We start from the raw sequence: 25,785 nt of genomic DNA, 5'->3' as shown, positions 1-25,785 counted from the left end.
AGCTCTTTGAGGTATCTCCATATTGATTTCCATAGTGGTTGCACTAGTCTGCACTCCCACCAACAATGGAGATGGGTTCCTTTCTCCCCACAACCCCGCCAACATTTGTTATTGTGTGATTTCTTGATAGCAGCCATTCTTTGTGGGGTGAGGTGGAATCTCAGTGTTGTTTTCATCTGCATCTCTCGAATGACCAGTGATGTGGAACATTTTTTCAAATATTTTCTTGCTGCTTTTACTTCTTTGTCTGAGAAATGTCTGTTCATTTCGGATGCCCATTTTTGAGTTCTTTATATATTCTTGATAGTAATCCTTTCCTGAACAACAGCTGGTAAAAATATTTTGCCATATTTTGGATTGTCTCTTCACTCTGTTGGTGGTTTCTCTTTCTGTGCAAAAGCTTTTTAATAAAATGATATTCTATTTGTTGATTCTTTGTGCTAGTTCTTGTCTGAAAAAGGTTTTGTTCATAAAGTGTTTTTCTATGTCAATATCTTCAAGAGCTCTATCTAACCTATCTTCCATCAGATTTACTGTTTCTGTTTAAATATTATGGTGATTTATCTATTTCAATTTTAATGTGTGGTGAAAGATACAGGTCTAATTTCACTCTTAGGCAAGTTGCAACCCAGTTTGGCCAGCACAATTTATTAAAGAGGCTATCTTTTCTTCACTTAGGGCATTTGCTCCTTTGTTAAACATGAGGTGGTTGAGTACATCTGAAGTTGTTTCTACATCTTCTAATCTGTTCCATTGATTTTTAGATCTGTTCTTTTGCCAGAACCAGACTATTTTTACCAAAGTAGCTTTGTAGTATAATTTCAGGTCAGGGATTTTGATACTCCTTGCTTTGGTTTTGTTACCTAGAATTGCTATTCTAGGTCTCCTAGTTCCAAATGAATTTTAGGATTGTTTAATTTAATTCTTTGAGATATGCTGTAGGAATTTTGATCAGGATTGCATTAATTCTATATAACAGTTTGATAGTATGGCTATTTTCACTATTTTGGATCTTCCCATGCAAGAAGAAGGAAAGCTTTTCCATTTTCTGATATCCTCTTTGATCTCTCCTTTCAGAGTGCTGTAGTTTACAAAGTAAATATATTTTACTTCCTTTATTTGATTAATTCCTAGGTATTTTTTTTCCATGCTATTGTGAATGGTGTCATTTCTTCAATTCTTCTCTCAGTGAGTCTGTTATTTGTGGACCAAAAGTCTATTGATTTTTGAGTGATGACCTTGTATCCAGCTGCTCTACTGAATTGAGTTATTAAGTTCAAAAGTCTTTTGGTGGAGTTTTTAAATTTTCTATATAGAGTGTCATGTCATTCAAAAATCATGACAATTAAACTTCTTCATTTCATGTCCTTATTCTTTTCATTTCTTTCTCTTATCTAATTGCTGTGGCTAATGTTTCCAGAACTATATTGAGCAACAGTTGTGTTAGTGGGCATCTTTGTCTTGTTCTTAATTTTAGAGAGAAAGATTCAGTTTTTGTCTATTTAGTATGATGTTGGCTATTGGTTTTTCATAGGCGTCATCTATCAGATTGAAATAAGGAGCAGCTATTACTATTATTGTAAAGATTTTATCAATAATAGGTGTTGGACTTTGTCAAATGCTTTTTCTGTATCTATTGAAATGATCATGTGCTTTTATCTTGATACTGTAATATAATATATTATATTTATTGATTCATTTATGTTGAACAATCCTTGCATTCCTGGAATAAATCCCACTTGCTCAGAGTATATATTCTTCTTGATAATTTTCTGCATTCTCTTTGCCATATGTTATTGAAGGTTATTGCTTTTATATTCATTAGGGTTATAAGTCTGTGGTTCTCTTCACTTTTTTTATTGGGTCCTTCTCTGCTTTTGAAATCAATGAAATGCTTGCTTTAGCAATGAATCGGGGAGCTTTACTTCTCTTTCAATTTCACTGAAGAGTTTGAGCATTAGTGGTATTATGTTTTCTCTGAATTTCTTACAAATGCAGAATCAAATCCATCAGGACCTGGACATTTCTTTGTCAGTAAGTGTTTATTACATTTTCTATCACTTCCCTACATTGGATGTTCAAGATTTCCATCATTATTTTCATCTCATATATTTTTTCTATATCTGCTCTAGAGCTACTAACAATTTCTTTCACTATGGTCATTATCTTTGTAGTTATATGAGAAATTATTTCTGATTTGATTTTTTTTTTCAAAATCACGTTCATCTGCTTTGGTACTTTAATTGTTACCACTTCAGGGAGTCCAGGTGGTTGACTTTCAGATTCTTCCATCTCATTGCCCACTAGGTGTGCCTTTGGTGGGATGGGAGTCTGGGTTTGAATCTAGTTAGAGTATTTTTTCATTTCTATTTTGTTGTTGTTGTTGTTGTTGTTGTTGTTGTTAGTGTTTCTGGTTTAATTGCTGCACTAATTCTTATAGATTGCCTTTGGTGAGTATCTTTATTGGTGGTAATTTACACCCCTGGGAAATGACTACTTCTCTGATGTGTCTTCTGGCTATAGTGGGCTCTTCAGTTTAGATTCTGTTGCAAGATGCCACTTTTTCAGTCCACGAAGGACTGCTGCCCATTTGTCCCAGCCCCTCATCCCTTGGCACTGGCCTATAGTATTTTAAATGACCCTAGATGATCTCAGTCTTGGCATACTAGGAAGAAAAACTGCCTAGAACAATTATGCTACCTTGGCAGAAGTAATACAATTAGTATTAACAACTGCCTAAAAATGAAAAAAGCTGTGGTAACTATTAATTTGTTGACAAGCTGTGCTAACTATTATAGGCTGCCTTTAACTGTACAAACTAGATTTGTGGTTTTATAACAAAATCTAGAAAACAAATCCAGAAATATGTTTATAGTAAATAAACCCCAATATAGTAAATTTGCCATCTGGAGAAAAAAAATTAGGAAGAGTTGGGAGTTGAGAAATATAAGGAGAAGCAAAGGTTAGAAGTAAGGCTAGAGGTCAGGGAGCATAGTCAAATACCCCTGGGCCTCAGTAGAGCAATGGTGAGAGGTACAGCTGTGTGGACATGCCTGGGACCCCAACCCCACCCTCTGGAATGGTGAGAGGCAAAGCTTCAAAGGGGCCTGCACCTGGCACCCTCTCCCTCCAACAAATCCTTCCTCCTGGCTGAGTTGGTACCTGGATTCACACCATAGAGGCACATGAGGTCATAAAAGTCATTATCCTGAGCTCCAGCTTTGAATTTATTTAATTCACACTGTCAAAGGTAATAAATTAATAACTACCACAAATTGTTACTTTCTAAGCTGTGCTTCATGCTATTGTGTTGCTGATTGTATCATTTGGGCTAAGGTGTTGTGATTGATTTAATCAGTTTTCCTTCCTCTTATAGTGAAATTAAGATCACCTCAGAGTCATTAGAGACTCAAAAATCTAAAGACAAGCTACAACAGGAAGATCGAAGTATTAATCCAGGAACCAAACCAAGGACAGTACCATCAACAAACACAGAAATGAGAAGATGTTCAAGCAAGGCTCAGGCACAAACAGGCTGCCAATTCATCAAATACAAACTCTGGAGAAAATGAGGTGGAAAAGTCAGACAATTGACAACCTGAACATCCTGAACTGATAGCACACAGAGTAACAAACAGATAAAGGAGACTATAGAGAAAATCAAAACAGAAATAATTTCCCAAATAACTATAGAGATTATGAGCAGAATGAAAAACATGAGTAGAGACTCTGGAATAAAAACAGATAAAATATAGACTAGGTCAGGACCATGATAGAAGCTATGAATGCACAGCATAGTTAAAAATTGGAAACCATGAATGTTCAAAATAAGAAAGAAATGGAATTCATGAAAGGGATCAAAACAGATATTCAGTAGATTAAAAATTCTATTGAACGTATACATAAACAGACTGAGCCAATCTGAAGACAGGATATCAGATATACAAAACAGTACAGTGGTCAGTCATCATGACAATAAAGATCCCTTCAAAAAGTAAGGGAACATGATAAAATAATCCAACAATTCCTAGATGATGCAAAGGAAAACAATATAAGACTGATAGGAGTCCATGAAAAAACACGAGAAAGTACAAGTAACATAAAAAACTGTTGACAGAATTAATGACAGAAAAACTTCTTAAACAAAGCAAAAGTATTTGACATATACAAAACTGAGTCTTATAGTATTCCAACTACCCATGATAACAAAAAATCTACTCCTAGATGTGTAATAATTAAGATCCCAGAAACCCAACAGAAAGACAAAATTCTACAGGCAGTTAGACATAAGAAAAATATTATATGCAAAGGAAAGCCCAGCAGGATCACAGAACACTTTGCAACTCAATCCCTCAATTCAAGGAGAGCCTGAAATGAAGTATTTCAAGCCCTAAAAGAAAACAACCTCCAATCTAGACTGATGTGTCCAGCAAAAAAAGCTTTCACAATTGATGGGGAAATAAGATACTTCGATGACAAAGAACACCTGAGAAACTTCATGAATACCAAAGCAGCACTTCAGACAATTCTAAATAATATCTTAGGAAAAGTCCATAAAGAACACAACTCCATGAGGTGCAGCAGAGCAAATCCAGCAGGCAAGGTGATAAATTAAAATGACAAGGGCAAAAAAATCAAAAAGAGCCAACAGCAGGACAAATAACATAATGATGATAAGTCAATACATATCAGTTGTAACCATCAATGTTAATGGCACCATTACATCAATCAAAAGAAATCGACTGGCAGAATGCATTAAAAGCAAAATCTAACAATACGCTATATACAAGAAATAGTTCAAAAGAATCTCATAGGCAGAAAGTGAAAGGATGGAAAACAGTTCTCAATGCTACAGCAATCTGGAAGAAAGCTGGGGTAGCAATCATATTAGCAGACAAGAGAAATTTCAAAGAAAAAATGAATTAAAAGAAACAAAGAAGGTCACGACATCATTATAAAGGGAACAATCCAAGAGGAAGAGATGACAATAATAAATATACATGGACCAAATACTAATGACCCCAACTATACAAAACACATATTAGGGCACATGAAAAATCAAATGAGCATTAATAGAATTGTAGTGGGGACCTCAGTATCCCACTGTCACATATAAACAGATCATCTAGACAAAGAAGCAGCAACACAATACTAGAACTGAATCAAGCTTTGGAACAAATGGACTTCATAGATGTCTACAGAGTGTTCCACCCCACAAATCAGAATAGACATTCTTCTCAGCTGCACATGGGTCATTAACAAAAATATATCACATGCGAGTTCATAGAACATGTTTAAGTAAATGCAAAGGTCTTGAAGTTATCTCATGAATATTATCAGACCATAGTGCAATTAAACTGGAGATCAATAGCAAAAGACACAGAAGAACTTCACAAACACGTGGAAATTGAATAACACTGTCTTTGTCTTGAGCAGCACATGCATCACAGGGGAAATTAAAGCAGAAATTAGACAGTCTTTGCAAATAAATGATAATGCCAATAAAACATATAAGAATCTATGGCACACAATGAAGCAGTTCTATGAGGGAAATTCATAGCAGTAAATGCCCACACTAGAAAAACATAGTAAGTGCAAATAAACAACCTGGTCCTCAATCTTAAGCTTCTAATAAAGAAAAGACAGACAAACCCAAAGCTCGTACAAGGGAGTTAAATGTAAAGATCAGAACAGAAATCAATGCAATGGAGACTAAGAGAATGATACAAAAAAAAATCAATGAAGAGTTGGTTTTTTGAAACAATAAATACAATTGATAAAGCCTTAGTCAATCTTATAAAAGAAATGGCTCAAATCCATGCCATTAGAAACAAAAAAGGTAAAGTCACAAGAGACCCAGGAGAAAATCAGAGGAACATCAATACTTACTTAGAGATTCTGTACTCTAAGAAAATGAAAAACAGAAAAAAAGGAAAGATTTCTAGATACATATGAATTAGGAATGTTGAACAAAGAAGATATAAATATTATAAACACCCAAATTACAATCAGTGAATTTGAAAACATAATTAAAAATTTATCAACAAATAAAGCCTGGGTCCTGATGGCTTCACTGCTGAATTCTATAGAACATTTAGGAAAGAGCTATTGCCACTTTACTATTTAAACTCTTTAATGAAATTGAAGCAATACTTCTAGTTTCATTACCAGAGGCAAGTGTTTCTATGATTCCAAAACCATGGAAAGATCCAACCAATAAAGAGAACTACAGGCCAAGCTCCCTAATGAAAATAGTGGCAAAAATCTTCAATAAGATATTGGAAAACAGAGGACAGAGGGTCCTCAAGAAGATCATACATACTGATCAAGTTGGATTTATCCCAGAGATTCAAGGGATGTTTCATCACACATAAATCAACTGCAACACACTGTATTAAGAGAGTCAGAGACAAAAACCATATAATCATCTCAAATAGATCCAGAAAAAGCAATAAAATTCAATAATCATTCATTATAAAAACCCTGCAGAATATTGGAATAGATGGTCTTTATCTTAACCTGATAAAGACTATCTATGAATAACCATCACCCAACTTCATACTAAGTGGTCAAAAACTGAATACCTTCACAGTAAAATCAGGAACAAAGCAAGGATGCCTACTGTTACTGCTCCTGTTCAACATAGTTTTGGAAGCAGTAGCCACAGCAATTGGACGAGAGAAAGAAATAAAAGCAATAAGAATAGAAAAGGAAGAAATAAAATTACCATTATTTGCTGACAATGTGATAAATTTTACCAAAAGATTTGTAGACGTGATTATCAGATTCAGTAGGGTAGTTGAATACAAGATCAACACTCAAAAATCAATAGCATTATCTGCAATAAAACATGAGATACTAATAAGATTACCATCATTTAGAAATGAGAAGAAAGGAGCTAAAGGTGTAGGGAAGGTGGGATGGGTAGGGGAAGGGTAATAAGGGAAAAGAAAAAAATGTGAGATAATGAAAAGATGAAAATAAAGTGTTTGTAGATGGGGAGGGGAGGAGGGGTGAAGGGAGGGCAGGGGTAAGGGGAAAAAATGAGAATCAAGACTTGTCATGTAGAGGTACAAGATCCCAACAATGAATGTAACTGTACTGTATCCTTTAAATGTACCAATAAACTCAATTAAAGCTGAAAAAAATCAATAGCATTGTTGTGAACAAATAACAGAATCACTAAGAGAGAAATTAGGGAAATAAAGCATTTCACAATAGTATTAAAAAGCAAATATCTAAGCATCAATCTAATTAAGGAAGCAAAAGACCTCTACATTGAGAACCACACCATTCTGGAAAAAAAAATCAAATAGGATTTAAGAAAATGGAAAGATATCCCTACTCCCAGGCAATAAGAGTCAATATAGTGAAAATGGCTATTCTCCCAAAACTGCTATACAGATTCAATGCAATCCCAAGTGAAATTCCAACGGTATATTTCACTGAACTAGAGAAAACTATTAAAAAATTCAATATAACCAGAAGAGACCTAGAATAGCAAAAGCCTCTCTAGGCAACAAAGACATGACAGTGGTTTTCACAATCCTCAACTTGAAACTGTACTACAAAGCCAATGTGATAAAACCCGCATGGTAATGGAAAAGAAACAGACCCAAGGATTAGTGGAATACATTAGAAGATGCAGAAGCTACTCCAAAACTACTCAGCTACCTCATCTTTGACAAAGGAGCAAACCATCCTCACTGGAAGAAAGAGCCTCTTTAATAAATGGTTTTTGAAAAACTGGATTTCAACAGGCCAACGTTTAAAAATTAGACCCCTATCTTCACCAAGCACTAAACTAAAATCCAAGTGGATTAAAAATCTAAACAATAAAACAGAAACATTAAACATCTTGAAAGATAAGTTATGTAAAACTCTTGAAGACATTGGCATATGAAAAGACTTCATGAATGAATCTTCAGTAGCACGGAAACTACAACAATGAATCACCAACTTCGATCTCATCTTTTAAAAAATCTTCTGCACTGCAAAAGAAACCACCAAGTGAGCTAAAAGACATCCTACAATGTAGGAAAAAAATTTTACCAGCTGTTTCCCAGACAAAGGTCTAATATCCAGAATATATATAGAACTCAAAAAAACCAGACCCCTCATATGTTAAAACCCAATTCAAAAATGGGCATGTGAATTGAACTACATTTCTCAAACAAAGAAGTAAAAGCTGCAAACAAATATATGAAAACATGTCCAACATCACTGGTTATACAAGAGATGAAGATGAAAACAACATTGAGATTTCATCTCACTCCATAAAGAATTTCTGCTCAAGAAATCAGCTAATAACAAATGTTGGCAGGGTTGTACAGAGACAGTAACCCTTCTCCATTGTAGGTGGGAGTGCACACTGTTGCAACCACTGTTGAAATAAATATGGAGATACCTCATCAACCTAGGATTAGAGGTTCCATTTGACCCATTTATCCCTCTGCTGGGTATCTTCCCAAAATAGTTGAAAGAATCATGTCACAGTGATGCTATATGCTTACTCGTGTTTATAATGCACAGTTTGCAATAGCTACAACATGGAAACAGCCTAGTTCTCCATGAACTAGAGACTGGGTAAAGAAGACTTTTTTTGTGTATAAAATGGAGTACTGCTCAGACATAAAGAATGAGAAACCAGAAACATTCATAGCTAAGTGGATGAACATTGAGGTCATACTCTTAAGTGAAATCAATAGGACACACATGTGTAAATACCAAATAATTCCTATGGTGTGATATACTAAAAAGGCAAATAATAATCATAATGTATAATTGATATTGTAATAGGAAAAATGGTCTAAATGTGTAGGGGGAATGGAAGAAGTAGGGCAAAGGTAAGAAGGGAAAAGAAGAAATAAGAGAAAATAAACAAAATGGAAACAATGTCTTTGTAAATAGGGAAGGGTGGAGGAGGTGAGAGGAGGCCAGGGGAATGGGAAAAATATAAGAACCAAGATACACTGTTGCAAGGTAGAAGAACCAATTGATGACCGTAGCTGTATTGTATACCTAAAATATAAAAGAAGTAAGGCTAGAGGTCAAAGGAAAGATCATGTAAACTTTGGGGGAATTCTGTATGAAGACCTGAGGGAAAGAGAAATAAAAAGTATAGAAACATGGGCAGGGGATTTAGCTCAGTGGCTTGAACACCTGCCTTGCACGCGTGAAGTCCAGAGTTCGGTCCCTGGTACAAAAAAAAAAAAAGAAAGAAGTACTCATCATCTTGCTGCAGAAAGTTCCAGTAACCTGAAGACTCAGAAATGCTGCTAGGTTTGGCAACAGGGTCACTCACTGGTGTGATAAGGCAGCAGCCAGATGGCGATAGATGAGGATAAGGGGATGAATATAATGCTCAGAATGGCATGGGTGGTTGGACCAATGGTGATCCACTCCAGATGGCACAGGTGGTGGAGCTAGGAGTGGTCTGCTGTGTATGGCCCATTTTATTTCTTGTGCTAATATGGTATTTATACCCTCACTCAGTCATTGGGTTTTCCTGTGTAAAAAGAAAAATGGGATGAAGATTTTATTCCTAGGTACTATTTCATTAATATGAAGTATGGGCCATATAGATTTAATGTGACAAAGATTTTATGAATTCATATTTGAACTACATCCATCACATAAAGAATTTGGAAGCTCAATAAATTAGCCCAATTATATTGCCAAAGTTAAAATCCCTACTTGAATATTGTTACAAAAAACAATTCTGAGTAATAAATTCAATGGGTAGATTATTAAATGAACCTTTTTATTTTACCCAATTTATTCTTACAAATAATAAGCAACTAGTGTTCTTATTGTTTTCATTAATGACTAGTTATTAAAGAAAACCTAAGAGTGGTCATACATACTTAATAACCTGCAGATATCTCATCTGTCCATTAATTCCACAATAATTATTAGCTCTTCCCTATTTGATTAACAAAAGCATCATGTATGAAAAAATACTTGACTTTTACAGTACCAGAGATATTCATAACTTTGCTTAAAATTATACTTCAAAAAGTAATGAGATGAATAGTTTTGGAATATTCATTTAAATATTTTTGCTCTTTGGCTTAAATAAATATCAAATTAGGACTGAAACTGCAAGTATAGTTTATTTGGTTTTATAATCCTCAACCTTTAAATCCTATTTTCCCTCATTAGTATGACTTCATATTTTAATTGAAATATAAATCTGAGTCACATTCATTGTGAATATTTTTGTGTGATGTAGCTAACAGCAAGATAGTATATTTGTTGTTAAATATTAGACATGATACACTACACATGGTGGTGTACATATACACTATGGCTTCATTAATGAATAAGAATATTCAGTGCAACATTGCTGAAGGGTATTCAGTTTTATAAATAGCATGTGATTTTTTGGCATTACCTTGTAGATTGAGGTTTATTCTTCAAAGTAGGTATTGAATATATGTCTACAATATTGTACAAACCATAATTAGTAGACATATTTCCCTTTCAAATTACTGAGACTGTGATTGGATAATTAATGACATACTAATTTCTCTTCTCCTTGCAGAAAGAAATTGGAAAAGAAAAAATTGAAATGTAATTACGAAACTTATTATTACCTTTTTGAAAAGCAATAAAATGCCCACCTTTACTCCCGTGGCTAAACATGTCATATGTCTAATGATAATTTTTCTTGCCAAAATCACTAGATTTTTGAGAATGTCAACATTTCTTTCAAGTTTTTCAAGGTAAATTTTAAGTGGAAGGCCAAAAGTAGAACTATTGGTCATCTCTACTAATGGGTCTTTCTACAATCTTTGGATCTTCCATGGTTGTGGCATGCTAACAATCATTTTTCTCTTGACCACTTTGATTCCACAACCTTTGAAACAGCGATCTGAACCCTTATGGCTTCATTCCGTCAAAAAGAAGAGAGACATCTACTGATTTCAGAATGTCGAGCAGCTGCTAGTTGCATAGCATACTGCCATGTGTGATGAAACATACTGCAGAATACTTTTGCAAACTTCCCTGGTCCAGGAAAATGAAGCCTTTAAATGAATAATACCAGCAGTCCAGAAAGAGATGAGGATAAAAGAGCTAGACACCTTCTCTATAGCATGAGATTTCCTGTCAATCCCAATAGAAAAAGCTAGTTTCCTGCGCATTAAGAAAAGTGTAAATGTGGAACCTTGGTTTTCTTTTCCACATTAATTTGCAACACCTCAACAATTTGCTTTTTCACAGGCTCATTAATGCAGCTATTTAACATCCTCTTGTTTTCGTATGGGGCATGGTCCAAGATATCTACTCTTCCCTCCCTGATCAAATCTCTATGTCTACATCTTTGGCTACTAGCTTTGGTTATAAAGCACCACTTAGAGATAATCTAAAACATGAATTGAACTTAAACCTAAGCCTTGAGAACCACAAGCTCCTTGTCAAATAGGGTTGATAATTTCTTTCCACCTAAAGAAACTCTGCTTACCGTTACTGAAAATTGCACTGATAAAGGAAATTCTCACCTCGCTAAAGATTATCAGCACCACCTCACTGCTCTAGAGTCAACTGTGAGCCTGGGAAGGCTAAAGAGGCACACAGCAGGCTGACGGGGTAGAAACAGACAAAAAGTAGAAAGGTGAAGTGTAAGGGAAAAATGCTTTCAATTTTCATTTTGTTTCCTCTTCTATTTTTCTATCTTGTATCTACTTATCTAATAATTAAAACTTTTATTTTCATTCTACACAGAGCAATGATTCTTCAAATTGAGATAATCCCTGCCTTACATTCCATGAAAATAGTTATCCTAAAAAAAAAACAACTTTTAGGCACCTAGTTTCTCCTTTGTCCATTACAAATACAATGGAGAGATACTCTGTGTGTGTGTGTGTGTGTGTGTGTGTGTGTGTGTGTGTTTCTGTGTGTGTTTTCTCACCACTTGGGATTGAATTGAAGCCTTTATGCACTTCTGCCAAGTGCTTGACCACTTGGAAACATTCCCCCACCCAAGAAATAATGTTTTTTAAGAGAATGATCATCAGGTAAAATTCCTGAATCTCACAGTTATTATGACATAGGGATCCAGCGTAATATTACCAGGGAATATTACCCCTGATTATTCAGGATAACCATTTTTATTTTAGAGAGGATGATCTAGCTGTTACAATTACAAAGAAAAAAGAGAGAATAGAGAGCTGGAGGGTGACTTTGTGTAACTCAGTATCTTACATCTGATTTTTTTATTTCCACAGACCTCCAACTGGTCAGTCAACTCAGGACCTATTACACATTGCCTAGTACAACTTTTTAATCCACTTTAGTACAACTAAAGACAGCATCTTCTAGTAACCCAGAAGAGCTATCTGCAAAGTTAGGAGAGAGAGAAAATAAATGTACTGAATAAAATAAAGTCAGACTGTAATGTACACTACAGGAAAGCTGCCAAAAAATTACAAAGACAAAAGGGAATCTCAAACTTCTGTGTATCCAAGCAGATAACAATATATTACACATATATTCTCAAGATAAACAATGGCTAACACTCACCAGTACCAATTTTCGTGCACAGTTCATTCTCCACTTATTTGATAATTGGGTGATCATCTTTATGGGTCAATTTTATTTATCCAGAGAAAAAGTAAACTTTACTTATCTCTGTGACAAGAAGTAGTTTTGGAGCTTGGAGAGGGACATTCACTGAAGCTAGGTCCCTACCCTTTAATAGACTATAAGGACAAGATTTGATATCTTCCCTGATGACCAATGTAGTGAAAACTTCTCATGTTCTTGAAAAAATATTCCGCGCTCTAAACTAATAGAAAAATTTTGGAAATAGTTACATTCAAAGATGCAGAGAAATGACCTATTGCTACAAGGTAAATGCTCCAAGAAAAGAGAAGGGAAGGATTTCTGTGGTTAGGTCCCCAAGATTCTGTAAGGACCTGACTAAAAGGAAAGTCCATGGCCGGTGGGTAGAAAGAAGTCTAAGGTTCACTTAAACTGAGTGGAGCTTTAAATTACTTTTGATCATTAGCACCCTTGTAATTTAGCACTGCTTGAATGTAAGTGATTATTTATGATATTTTATGTCTTTGTCACTTCTTACAGAAGTGAAGTACTTTTCTCAAGTTTACAAACTTCTCTGAAAGCTGTTAAGAAGTTACTCCAAATCAACATGATGAAGCAAACAACATGATAGGTCATCTTGATTTTAGTCATTTGTATAAAATAACTGCAATCTGATCAATGAAAACAAAATTCTGTACATGCATGTAGAAATTAACACTAATACATTTGAATGTTTAAACTCAATTATCTATATAAATAAAATGTAATAGTTTTTTTTTACTTTGATATATGTTTTAGCAGTGATCTTCTACAATCATAAAAGATGTAAACCAATTCAAACACAAATGGATTACAATAATGTGTGTAATTTCTTCCATCCTTTTAGCACTGGAGGAGGAAAAACTAGTGTTTTTATTTTGAATATGTCTCAGGAAGAAAAACTTAAATAGTTTTAAAAGCTTTTCTTATTCTTTTGTATCCAAAATACAATAAAAACTTTAAAACTCACAATGATATTGCTCAATGTAGGTGAAATTAGAGAAGACATAATCTACAGTTTTCAGTAGCATTATCTTTAAAATGAGATTTTAAAAATTTATTTCTGCTAAGAACACCTAACACAGGCTAAATATTTCACAGAAAAATACTTTCCTTGGCTTCAACTATGTATTAACTAAAATACTTATGCTCCCTCAAGCATAGCACTGTGATAGTTGCTGTATAAAACTCTGAAATCCATATATTTACCATATATGTTCTGAGTGTAAATTTATGAAAAGTACAGTTTTGAAGGGGACCTTAAAGTTCTTGCCATTTTATAACTTCCTCTACACAATTACTTTTCAACCAAAAGTATTTCCAAACATATATTTGCAAGTTTTTTTGGATGTGCAAAATTAGAATGTCACAGCAATCAAATAAATAAATTCACATATAACAAATTGAACTACTGCTTAACAGGCTATTAGTTTTCTATGCAGGATACCGCTATTATTTCCATGTATGTCTCATCTAGTTAAGGTTATTTTAAAAAGTCATGGTGCCATAGTTTTTTCCTCACATCTTGTGATAATCATGTGTTATTTTATTTTCCTAAAGCATTAACATTTTCAACAACATTCTTCATTGGATTCTGTAAGCTATTTATATAGTTTCATTTTTGTACTGCACTGACTTCATCCAACACTCTACTCCTACTCAATAATTGATTTGTCTCACAAATTTTGGCATTAAAATTTGCTGGTGAAGCTTTTCCAAGCTTCTAATACATCTCAAATAAGACTGCACCTGTCAACTTTGTCTTTCATTAATCACTGGAAGCTATATCTACAAAGGATTTACAGCTTTGTTACTTTTGTTCCCCTTTCCCATCTATTCCTTTTCAGACTTTTCTTTCTTCTCAAAAACCTCTTAAAAATACAGCACCGGGTATGCAACTTGGAAAATTATTTTCAAATTTTAACAGGAACACTGTCTTGTTGTTTTGTGTGACCATGTCACCTTCTATAGAGACTAGACTTCTTTTTGGACAGAAAAGACTGCATGTGGAGAGAATGAGACACTACAAAGACATAGTTCCGAAAGACAACCAATAAGACATTTCTTAGACACTCAGTTGACATCTCACTGAGAGACACTCCGAGGAATCCCTACCACAAGACCCAACCAACTTCTGCAAACAGGAGATGTAGTAGCAACAGATATCTGGAACAACATTTAGTACCTAAAGTCAGGAGCTGCTGTAATAAATTTCTGAATGATGGATGTAGTACTGACTTTGTAAACAGGCAAGAGGCAAACTGAAAGAGCCTTAAAGAGAAGGGGAAAGCCTACAAAGCAATGAAAAGAGAGTTACTTTATGTTTAAAGAAGAGAGACTTATACTATGTACCATATAAACAATTAAAATGCAGTCACAAAGAATGTAGAAAGGGAAACTGATGGATTGAGGGATCCTGCTAAAGAAATTCCAAACAAAAGACTGAAAGTGTCAACTGGCTTCTTTCAGCTGCCTGTGATAAAGAAGGAAGATAATATTTAAAAGAAGCAAAAAACATGCTCAGTTTTCAAATAGAATTTAAAGGACACAGAAAAGTCAGTGCTTTCTTGGTAAAATAAAATTTCGTTCAACATCATTTTAAAAAAAGAATTTCTAAAAATGTTGGGAAAATATCAATCCAAGGCTGTGATAATAAGGGCAGCCTCAAGGTAAGGTTTATATACAGGCTGAGGACTATTCCTTGAGACTACCGAAAGATGCAAGGTTCTCTCAGGGATGCCTTTAACTACACATGAACACCTCTAAGAATATCAAGAGTACCTTGTGTGTTATCACTTAAACAACTGAGATTCAAAGTTTTCAGGCTTTTGGTCCACAGCACCTTGACCCTGAGCCTAAATTATATAATCTGTGTGCTAATGTTATATTCTATATTCTCTCTGTTTATGCTACCTTATGAGACTGAGCAAAGCAGAGATTCTTTCAAACTACTACGTTAATATAGTGATATAAATAATTTAAGCAAAATATCAATTATTAATTTGACAATGTTTTTGCTATTATCTGACATCTTAATTACTTGTTAAATACTTTTTTAGCTTCAGTTATATGAATTAAATTAAAGTCATAAATTTTGCAGTCAAGTAACGTATGGAAACTAAAAAAAATCAAACCATTATTAAATGTTAAATTGTACAATGTGGAGATCAGTACAGGAAAATGGAGAGGATATTAAAGATAGTGAGAAAAATTATCATTTGAGATAATTTTTAGTGAGAACATAGACCAACAACAGAAAAATTAATAAAAAATAAAACAATTTAAGTACATAAGAATTATTAAACATTGTGGTGTGCTGAAATTTCAGAAGTGTGCTATTATAGTTTAGCACTACAATGTCCCCCCAAAGTCTTGTGTTTTCAAAGAGAGGACTTTCCTTGTGGGATTGAGTCTTGAGGTGCTGTGTGCATCAGTTGAATGTGTAATGTATAGATGGATCATGGCTGTGTAACCTGGAATGATGTATCTCATCTTACTTCCTCCCTTCTTGCTCTCAACTTCCTGCTCAGCAGTCTGAATATCTATTCTCTCTCATATCTTTCCACCATCCTATTTTTGTACCCTGGAGCAGGTCAAAGAATCCTCTGTGAACATGAGAAAAATACACCTGTTCCGCTTTAAAGTACTGTGTCCTAAAAATGGGAACATGAAATACAGAAGCTATTATTCTGTTTAAATTCTCAGAGAGTGATGCATGGCAAATGAGGGCAAAATGTGTGATGAGCAGTCACAGAAAGGCTACTTTCCAAGATTTTCTAGGGAAAGGCAAAGATTTGGGAATTTTTCTTAAGAATAATGGGAAGCCAGATGAGCTTTTTTTTTTTTTTTTTAATCCAATCTTTCTTTAAAAGTTCTTCTTTGTGGGTATTTTAGATAATTATGTAGGGGTGAAATCTAGAAAGGTAATAATCAGGAGGATATTGAATGGTTTATTTTAGTGCACAGTAAATGATGATAATGCAGATAAAAGTGAATGAATACATTAGAAGTGAAATAATTTGAAAATGGATAGAGAAGTGAGTGGATTAATATGAAGTTTTTTTTTTTTGGCTTGAGAAATTAGATTGTTGATGAGAAGAAGTGAAACTACAGTTCACCATTATACTTGCCGAGATGGCGATGCCTTTTGTCTATGTCAAGACAGAAAGTTTAAAAAGTTAATAGAGCGAAGCTTCTAAGAGGTGATAATCAGATTCTACATTTTTTTTCATTTTGTTTTCAGGACAAATTTTTGAAAGAAATACTAAAAAATATTTTAGGTGAAAAAATGGATATTAGGAATATTGAGTAATTGTGGAAAATGTTGTAGGTTAATAATTGGAAAAAGTAAAACTTAGATTTCGGTTTATCTGTGTAAGCTATTCTGTTTAATTGCTTTGCTTGGATGAATGGAAGGTGTGACTAAAAAGGAGCCAGGTGAGAACATCAAAGTATACACACAAAATCCCATTAGCTATGAGCCATGCTACAGTCATGTACATGGTAAATATTTTCAGTGTGATCAGAATGTATTGCTGCTGATAGGTAGCAAATTAAGGGGAGAAACAAGTAGAGAGCAGATTACCTGCTAAGGATTTTTTAAAATTATAACTATTATATCTTAAAAATTATTCTAATTTTTAAAAGAATATGTGTCTTATGTTTTATAAAAATATGTATTATTGAACAGGAATGTCTGAAAATGTATTAGACTGGAAGTATGATCTTCTTTTCAAAGAATAGTAAGGATTTGATTTTTCCTAGTAACAATGAAGAAATAATATTACTTATGAGGGAACTATCCATTTGGAATGGGAAACCCACTGAAGTACTTGAAGATAGAAGGGCATCACATCAGCAATCTACTGTGAAATGGGTCACAAAATTTTTAACGAAGATTTAAATGTAACAGAAATGTAGTAAATTTGGAATGAAGGGATTTTTGAAGGTAAATTAATTCAAGTAGTTTAGTCATATTGACTCAAGACAGTGTATTTTACCTCTAGTAATGTTAAAATTACCTTTTCAGGCTACCCAATTAAGCATCTGGTTCCTTTATGTTAGCTAATTATGTGGTAAAGAAAACACCTATCTCCAGAGTAAATGTTACTCTCCATAATTCCTGTTCACTTAGAAGTCTACCTTGAGCAAAACAGTACTTGTTTCTTCTATTAGCATTTGCTCCATTTATCATTATAAAATAGGAAGGTTTTTCTCTGATCAGAGGTGGGAAAGGGGATGCAGATATCCATCCTAAGGCTGAACTCTCCCTGGAAGCTCAGAGTTTTAATCCATTTCTTATAGGTCCTTGCTTTTCTGATCTTATGAGAATATTTTTGATACTAATGAAAAACTTTTAACCTGTGGATTTGTACAGAAATTGGCATTACTCTTATGTAAGTGCATGAAGATGTTATTGGATAATATAAAACCATGGAGGACTACTATAGTAAGGACAGAGAAAATGCATTTTGCAAAGGTATCATTATACATTAGATGCCTAGTTATATGAAGTTTCCAAAGGAACTGCATGGACCAAAGAAGAAATTCTTGTGAATTAGGTTCACATGTTTATTTAAACACCCAAGATGTATTCTATACTCATGAGAGATATAATGATAATACTGTAAGGTAACCATCAAAGAAGAAATGATGTGTCTGCAATGGTGAAAAGAAGATATGAATATTTATGCCTCCAGATGAAATAGTTTAAACTATTTTCTCCACAAATTTAACAAATAAATATTAGGACAAGAATTGAAATTTAAATATGGACTATGGATTGAAAAATGTGTTTCATATATCTTAAAGTTTTGAGTATTTAGTAATGATATTATTCATGAGGAACTATCCATTTGGGATGGGAAGCCCATTGAAGTACTTAAAGATAGAAGGGTATCACATCAGCCATCTACTGTGTGATGGTCAAGAAATTATATGTGTGTGAGTGCACCCAAGCTCACTTGCGTATGTGTGTACAGAGAAAAAGAGGAGATAATAATAGAATTAATACAGTGAAATGTTAAGTGGTTAATCCATGCAGAATATACCAAGTTTCCTTTTATTGTACTATTTTCTAACTTTTCCCAGTCTGTAACTGTGGTTATAATTTTAATTATACAATGGGGGAAGATTTAGATTAGACCTGAGTTGCATATTTTTGGAAGTTCTCTCAATACAATTATAGCAGAGGAAAGGCAGATAATATCCTCTCCTCATTTACGAAGTTCTATTTCATAACAAGAATTTCCTAGTTCATTGTATGGATTAGAGTGAATGCCACATGTATTGCTACTGAGAAAGAGACTGTGTGATCATGAACTGTTTCTTGACTTGAATTTGCAGTCTATATACTTATTAGAAGTTTTATTTGAAAAATATTTCCACAGAGACTGACCAGTAATAATTCATGATAAGAAGTGTCACAATTTCTCAGCAAAATATGAGTCTTTGAGTGATTCAGATATTTTTTGTCTTAGATGCAGTATTTTAAAATATATTGCAGTATTCACTATATAAAAAAAATTGGAAACATAGCTTGACATTCAAAAATACTCAGATGATCTATTACAGTTACACACACAGACATTGTGACAATCAAAAACCACATCTATTACAAAATTTTGCCCCCATTTTAGCTTAGTACTGTTGATTCAAAATTTGAAATTATGCACCTTCATGTTATTTTAATGACAAAATATGATATACTACAGATACATTATTGAATATTTATAACCTCATATTCTAAGTTACTTTATGTTTAATATATATTTTAAACGTGAAAAATACTAATATGTAAAACAAAAGTATGCCTGGTTTATAATTCTTTAAAATTCTCTTCACTTTAAATTTTTCCAGTTAATAACTAAGCTAAGAATGAGTTATATTTCTATGTGTGTGTATCCAGGTAAATATTTTGCAAAATGAAATATTTCATAAATATTTCAAATACATAATTATATTTATAACAAATATAATTCTTGTGAAATGCTTAATTTTATCTATCACTTATTTTAGCCTCGAGTTCTCAAGAAGACATATTTCAATCATAAATTTATTTACAGATTATTTCTAAAAGTTTTGAAATTTCAGTTGAAACATTTATATTGATTCATTTAAAACATTTTAGAATCATTTCATATTTTAACTATTTTTCAAGGTTCAGAAATTTCTGACAGAACTGGAGATGCTTGGGCTGGGGATTTAGCTCACTGGTGCCACTTCCTGCCTCGCCAATGCAAGGACCTGAGTTCCATCACCCCCCCTGACAATACACATATCTAATATTAATAATATAACAATTATTATACTAATATAATCATTAACATAATATATTATGTATAATATATAATATATTTCTCAAGAATAGGAGATTCTGAAGTGTAAATATTTATAAAACAGTGTTTTGAATGCATTAGATGTAATCAATATTTTAAATTTTTAATTAGAATCTATAATATATAGACATTATAGGAAAAGAAATACAGGATTAAATAAATAGCCTAGATATACCTGACTAGGTACTTTTGGTGAAGAATGTCTGAAATATTGTTTTTTATCTGGGAAACATAAATAATTACATCTTTCCTATCTTAGAGGGATACTGTAAAACCCAAAGTGATTTTAAGAAGACTTCTGAGCAATTGAAGAATTTATGAAAATAAAAACCAGTTCCTTAGGAATTTGTGAAATGATAGAAAATGGTGTGAATGTATATATTCAAACACTGTAAAAGATAAAAGAACTCCCCATGCTCTCATATCCCTATTTTTAAGAGCCACATTTGTAGTGTTAAACCAAACCGATTGAGTCAGAGGGAATAAGAGGAAATAAGAGTTTATTGAGCATTACAGATGTGAACCAAAAAGAATTATATCCCGAGAAATATTTCCATCTCTTTCCACAGCCAGGCTAGAACAAGGTACAAAAATATTCACAGAATGTATCCCTAAAACCCTTTCTTTTTTTTATTTTTATTTTTCAGCTTTAATTGAGTTTATTGGTACATTTTAGGGATACAGTACAGTTTCATTTATTGTTGGGATCTTGTACCTCTACATGACAAGTCTTGATTCTCATTTTTTCCCCTTACCTCTGCCCTCCCTTCACCCCCTCCTCCCCTCCCCATCTACAGACACTTTATTTTCATCTTTTCATTCTCTCACATTTTTTTCTTTTCCCTTTTTACTCTTCCCCTACCCATCCCACCTTCCCTACACCTTTAGCTCCTTTCTTTCCATTTCTTCCCATTTCTCAATGTCAGTAATCTTATTAGAATCTTATGCATTGTTGCAGAATATTCACACCAGGGAAACTATTCCGTATTTACACACGTGTGACTTATTTATTTCACTTAGGAGTATATCTTCAATATGTATCCATTTTCCTATGAATGAATCTATTTTCTCATTCTTTATGGCTGAGCAATATTCCATTTTATAGAAAAACTACAACTTTTTTATCCAGTTTCCAACGGATGGGCAAATAGGTTGTTTCCAAGATTTAGCTATTACAAACTGTGCCGCTATAAACATGGGTGCACATACTTCTCTGTGATATGATTCTTTTAGTTCTCTTGGAAAGATACCCAACAGAGGGATGGCTGGGTCAAATGGAACCTCCAGTCCAAGCTCTTTGAGGTATCTCCATATTGATTTCCATAGTGGTTGCACTAGTCTGCACTCCCACCAACAATGGAGGAGGGTTCCTTTCTCCCCACAACCCCGCCAACATTTGTTATTGTGTGATTTCTTGATAGCAGCCATTCTTTGTGGGGTGAGGTGGAATCTCAGTGTTGTTTTCATCTGCATCTCTCGAATGACCAGTGATGTGGAACATTTTTTCAAATATTTTCTTGCTGCTTTTACTTCTTTGTCTGAGAAATGTCTGTTCATTTCGGATGCCCATTTTTGAATCGGGTCTTTATATTTGGGGGGACTGATTGTTTTGAGTTCTTTATATATCCTTGATAATAGTCCTTTGTCTGAGGAACAGCTGGTAAAAATTTTTTCCCACATTGTAGGTTGTCTCTTAGTTCTGCTGATGGTTTCTCTTGAAGTACAGAAGCTTTTTACTAAGATGAGATCCCAGTTGTTGATTCTATCTGCTAGTTCCCATGCTACTGAGGATTTGTTCATAAAGTCTTTTCCTATACCAATGTCTTCCAGAGTTCTGCCTAACTTACCTTCCAGCAAGTTTAATGTTTCTGTTTTAATATTTAGATCTTTAATCCATTTGGATTTTAATTTAGTGCATGGTGAAAGATAAGGGTCTAGTTTTAATCTGTGGCAGGTTGACATCCAGTTTTTCCAACACCATTTATTAAAGAGGCTATCTTTCCTCCACTGAGGATGGTCAGCTCCTTTGTCAAAGATGAGGTAGCTGAGAACATCTGCATTTGTTTTTATGTCTTCCAGTCTGTTCCACTGATCCTCAGGCCTATTTCTTTGCCAGTACCATGCTATTTTTATCACAGTGGCTTTGTAGTATAGTTTCAAATTGGGAATTGTTATACCTGGTGACATGTGTCTGTTGCCTAAAATGGCTTTTGCTATTCTAGCTCTCTTATGGTTCCAAATGAATGTTTGGATTTTTTTTTTCTAGTTTATAACAAACTTTTGATCAGAGAAAGCACAAATCTTTTGCATTGAACTTTATATACAGGACAGAGGGTAGAAGAATTTGAAGCAGTGAAAGCCTTGGGTTAGGAAAGCAGGACACAAATAAAGGTTGTTGCTGTTGTAATTAAATTTAGGACATTTCCAAATTTTTATGTCATCACTTTGTCTTCATTAATTTAATTTTTCTAGGTGACTCATACAAACGTCATCACATAATATCTGTCTTTTAATAACCGCTTAATATGAGTTGGCATAATGCCTTTAATGTCCATAATGTTGTACAAATGGGTCAGAATTTTCTTCCTATTTAATATTGAGTAATATTCTATTTCTTGTGTACAGCAATTTGGTTTATCCATTCATATATCACTGTATACTTAGCTTTTTGTCAGTTTTTGGCTATTGTGAACATTACCACAATGAATATAGGTACAAAAATAATACTGTTTAAGTTCCTGCTTTCAACTTCTGTGTGTGTGTGTGTGTGTGTGTGTGTGTGTGTGTGTGTGTGTTGAACTCCAGGATCACATAGTAAGTCTCAGTTTAACTTCTTTGAGTATTTGCACAATGCTTAATTGCTGGCTACTCTCCCCTCCTAATAATGTATCAGTATATAATAATTTCAAGTTTTACACATTCTCATGAACACTTTCTTTTTTTTCTTCCTGTACTTTTTACTTTTTTTTCTTTCCTTTCACTTTTTTCTCTTATCTCTTGTACTTTTTTTTTATTTAGTGAATTATTAGCTCATTTTGGTTTTGATTTGCACTTTCTTAATGTTACTGATGTTTAACATCTTTTTATATGATTATTGGCTATTTGTATGACTTTCTTGGAAAAATGTTTAAGTACTTTACCTATTTCTAAATTCAATTGCTTCATTTTGCTGTTGATGAGAGAAATAGCCTTTGCCTTTTCTGACAAAGCAGAAGGACAAAAATACTTAATTTTGTATTTAAATAACTTGGCTATTTACTTACTACCCACCTTCCCTTTGTTAATATATTGAGCTGCAAGAAATTGGGACTATGTACCTTTTTTCAAAAACACAGCTGGTTTCCAAGATAAAGAACTAAAGATTTTTAATGTCAAAACTTACTCAGCAATACACTGCCTCCCTTCATGTGGGTTAGCCACAATAGATTGTAAGTCTTTGAACTCAGCCAATGAATTTAAGGGTGTGCTCCTTCTCCTAATTTATGTTTTATTATCCTATGTGCCTGCTACCTCATGCTTGTGCCCTTCTGCTGAAGTAAATGCCTTGTACAGATTTCTTGATGTCTAAGTGCTTTATTATCTACACCAATGATTAGAATCTGAGGTCTTATTTCCAAAAATTTTGGCACCCAGTTTGAGGCCCAATGGACACTGAGATGCAGGAACTCTCACTAGGATAAAACACATTCCATGGACTCAATGCAAGTAGCCTCGAGGATAAGGGCCCATATTCAAGACCTCTGGAGGAAGAAAATACCTTTCAAAAGCACTACAAGGGACCTAGAGGCAAGAAACCACAAAACAAAAATAAATGAGACCAAAATATCTCCATGCACACTGGATATTGAACAGACCTTTGGGGCTTTAGGGTGAACAGATGGAAATGAATGTGCTTCCTACTTAGGATAGGTTAAGAAATCAAGGGAATCGGGAAAAAAAAAATCCCCTGATAGTCTCTTCAGACTGATGATAAGGTCTCAAGATGGCAACCTGTGTATGAAAAACAAAAAGAGGTTCAGATGATAAAATATTACTGTTTCATCTGGCCACAAACCCCCATCTTCATTCATTCATCTTCTGGTCAAGAACTGGGTATATCAAATGTTGATCAAATTTGTTAGTGATAAAGGACTAGCATCTCAGGAGGAGATAAATTACACTATGTTGGTGACAAGGATCAATTTTCCTCTTTCCCTTAAAAAGTTGAGGACTTGATAAGAAACAAGAGGATTCACTTCTTGTCTCCTCTTCCAAATGGGACCATTTAGAGTTTCTTCTCCAACCTGTAATCCCCAACACCTCAGACTGGTGGCTCTATCTCTGTAGGAGCTGGTGCCAGCCATGGAGGACCCAGTGACTGGCACAGCAATCATGGCTGCACAAGGGAAGGAAGATGACCTTATCCTCAGATCAGTAGAAAAATAAAAGCAGGCAAAAAGATTTTCAGAATATTCCATTTGTCCAAAGACCAAAAAGGAGTTCAAGTTGTGCTCAATCCCTTTTCTCTTGAGGGAAGTTCCCTGGGTAGAAAAAGAATCAGGATACAAATCTCAGCTAATTGATAAATTTATTTTTGCCTTCCAAATTGGTTTTTTTTTAAAAAATTCTTAAAATATTTATTATGGATTATAAATTCTTGAACTACAATTATAAGGTTAATTTGCTCCTTTCTCTACTCTCTGCTTGATTTACATCTCTTGGCTTTGATTAAACAAGCATTTGATTAAACTGTACAAATGAGACACACTTATACTACATAATAAGTCTATGTGTAGTCATACTGTCTCCTAAATTTTAACAAGTTCAAAGTTGTCCCTTAATGATCATCAATATAGAATTGAAAAGAAATCTGTATGAACCTATTTTAAAAATCTAAATTTTGATTTAAGAGTAATAACTAAGTAAATAAAAACATTTTATATAACTGTAATACTAATTATTGCTCACCTCAAAATATGTTAAATACACTTGTGTTTTCCCAAGTGTATAGATCTTTTAAGATGCAGAACTGGTGAAAGACATCTTTTCATACTGATGACCTCCAAACTACAGTTGTTCTGATGATGGGCTTTTCAGGCTTTTGTAACTATTATGTAATATATATATATATCATAGTTTGATGTGCCAACATCTCATACAGTGCAGACAATGTCATGAGAATGACTAAGGATTAAACAATAATTTTCAAAGTAAATTATACTTAAGTATTACTCTGATAGCAAGAGTCACTAAAAGAAAATATATTAGATAAAAATTGTCATTTAAGATCTTATAACTAGATAAAGATAAGTGATTAAGAGATGATTTTATACTAAGTATTTAAATGTGCTTCAGAGGTAATAATAAAACCTAATAGTTCTAATATAATGATGTCATGATGATTGCTCTGATAATGTGTTATGTTGTCCTCAATCTCAAATTTCCTATAAAATTTTATAACTATTATCTGTTAATATTCTACAGGGATATAGAGATTCATCTCAGATAATTTGATTGTAAAAAATAACAGTTCCTCGATCATACTATATAATTCAAGGTTCTGGATATCTAGATATGATCATAAGATTAAACATTTTGCTGCCACTGCAATACCAATTTAACTGTTCTCCTGAGAGTTCAACAAATGGGGTTCAGAGACAGAAACAAAGTACCTGAGCTAAGAGGATAGCTAATAGTTTGGCTCTGGCTCTCCAAGACTAACAAGCACTCAGGACATGAGGGTATGTTCTCTACAGGATCCTACGACTTCACTGAGTCACCCAAACTCTTGAACAAGGATATTGTTGGTCTCCAGAGAACAAGAGTCAACCAATACACAATGTCCAAAAAGGAAGGACACCAAATAGAAAAATATCTTCTATAT

Source organism: Fukomys damarensis, unplaced genomic scaffold (assembly GCF_012274545.1).
Source record: "Fukomys damarensis isolate Sample0158 unplaced genomic scaffold, DMR_v1.0_HiC HiC_scaffold_38, whole genome shotgun sequence".
NCBI lineage: Eukaryota > Metazoa > Chordata > Mammalia > Rodentia > Bathyergidae > Fukomys > Fukomys damarensis.
Note: the sequence above shows the minus strand (reverse complement) of the source record.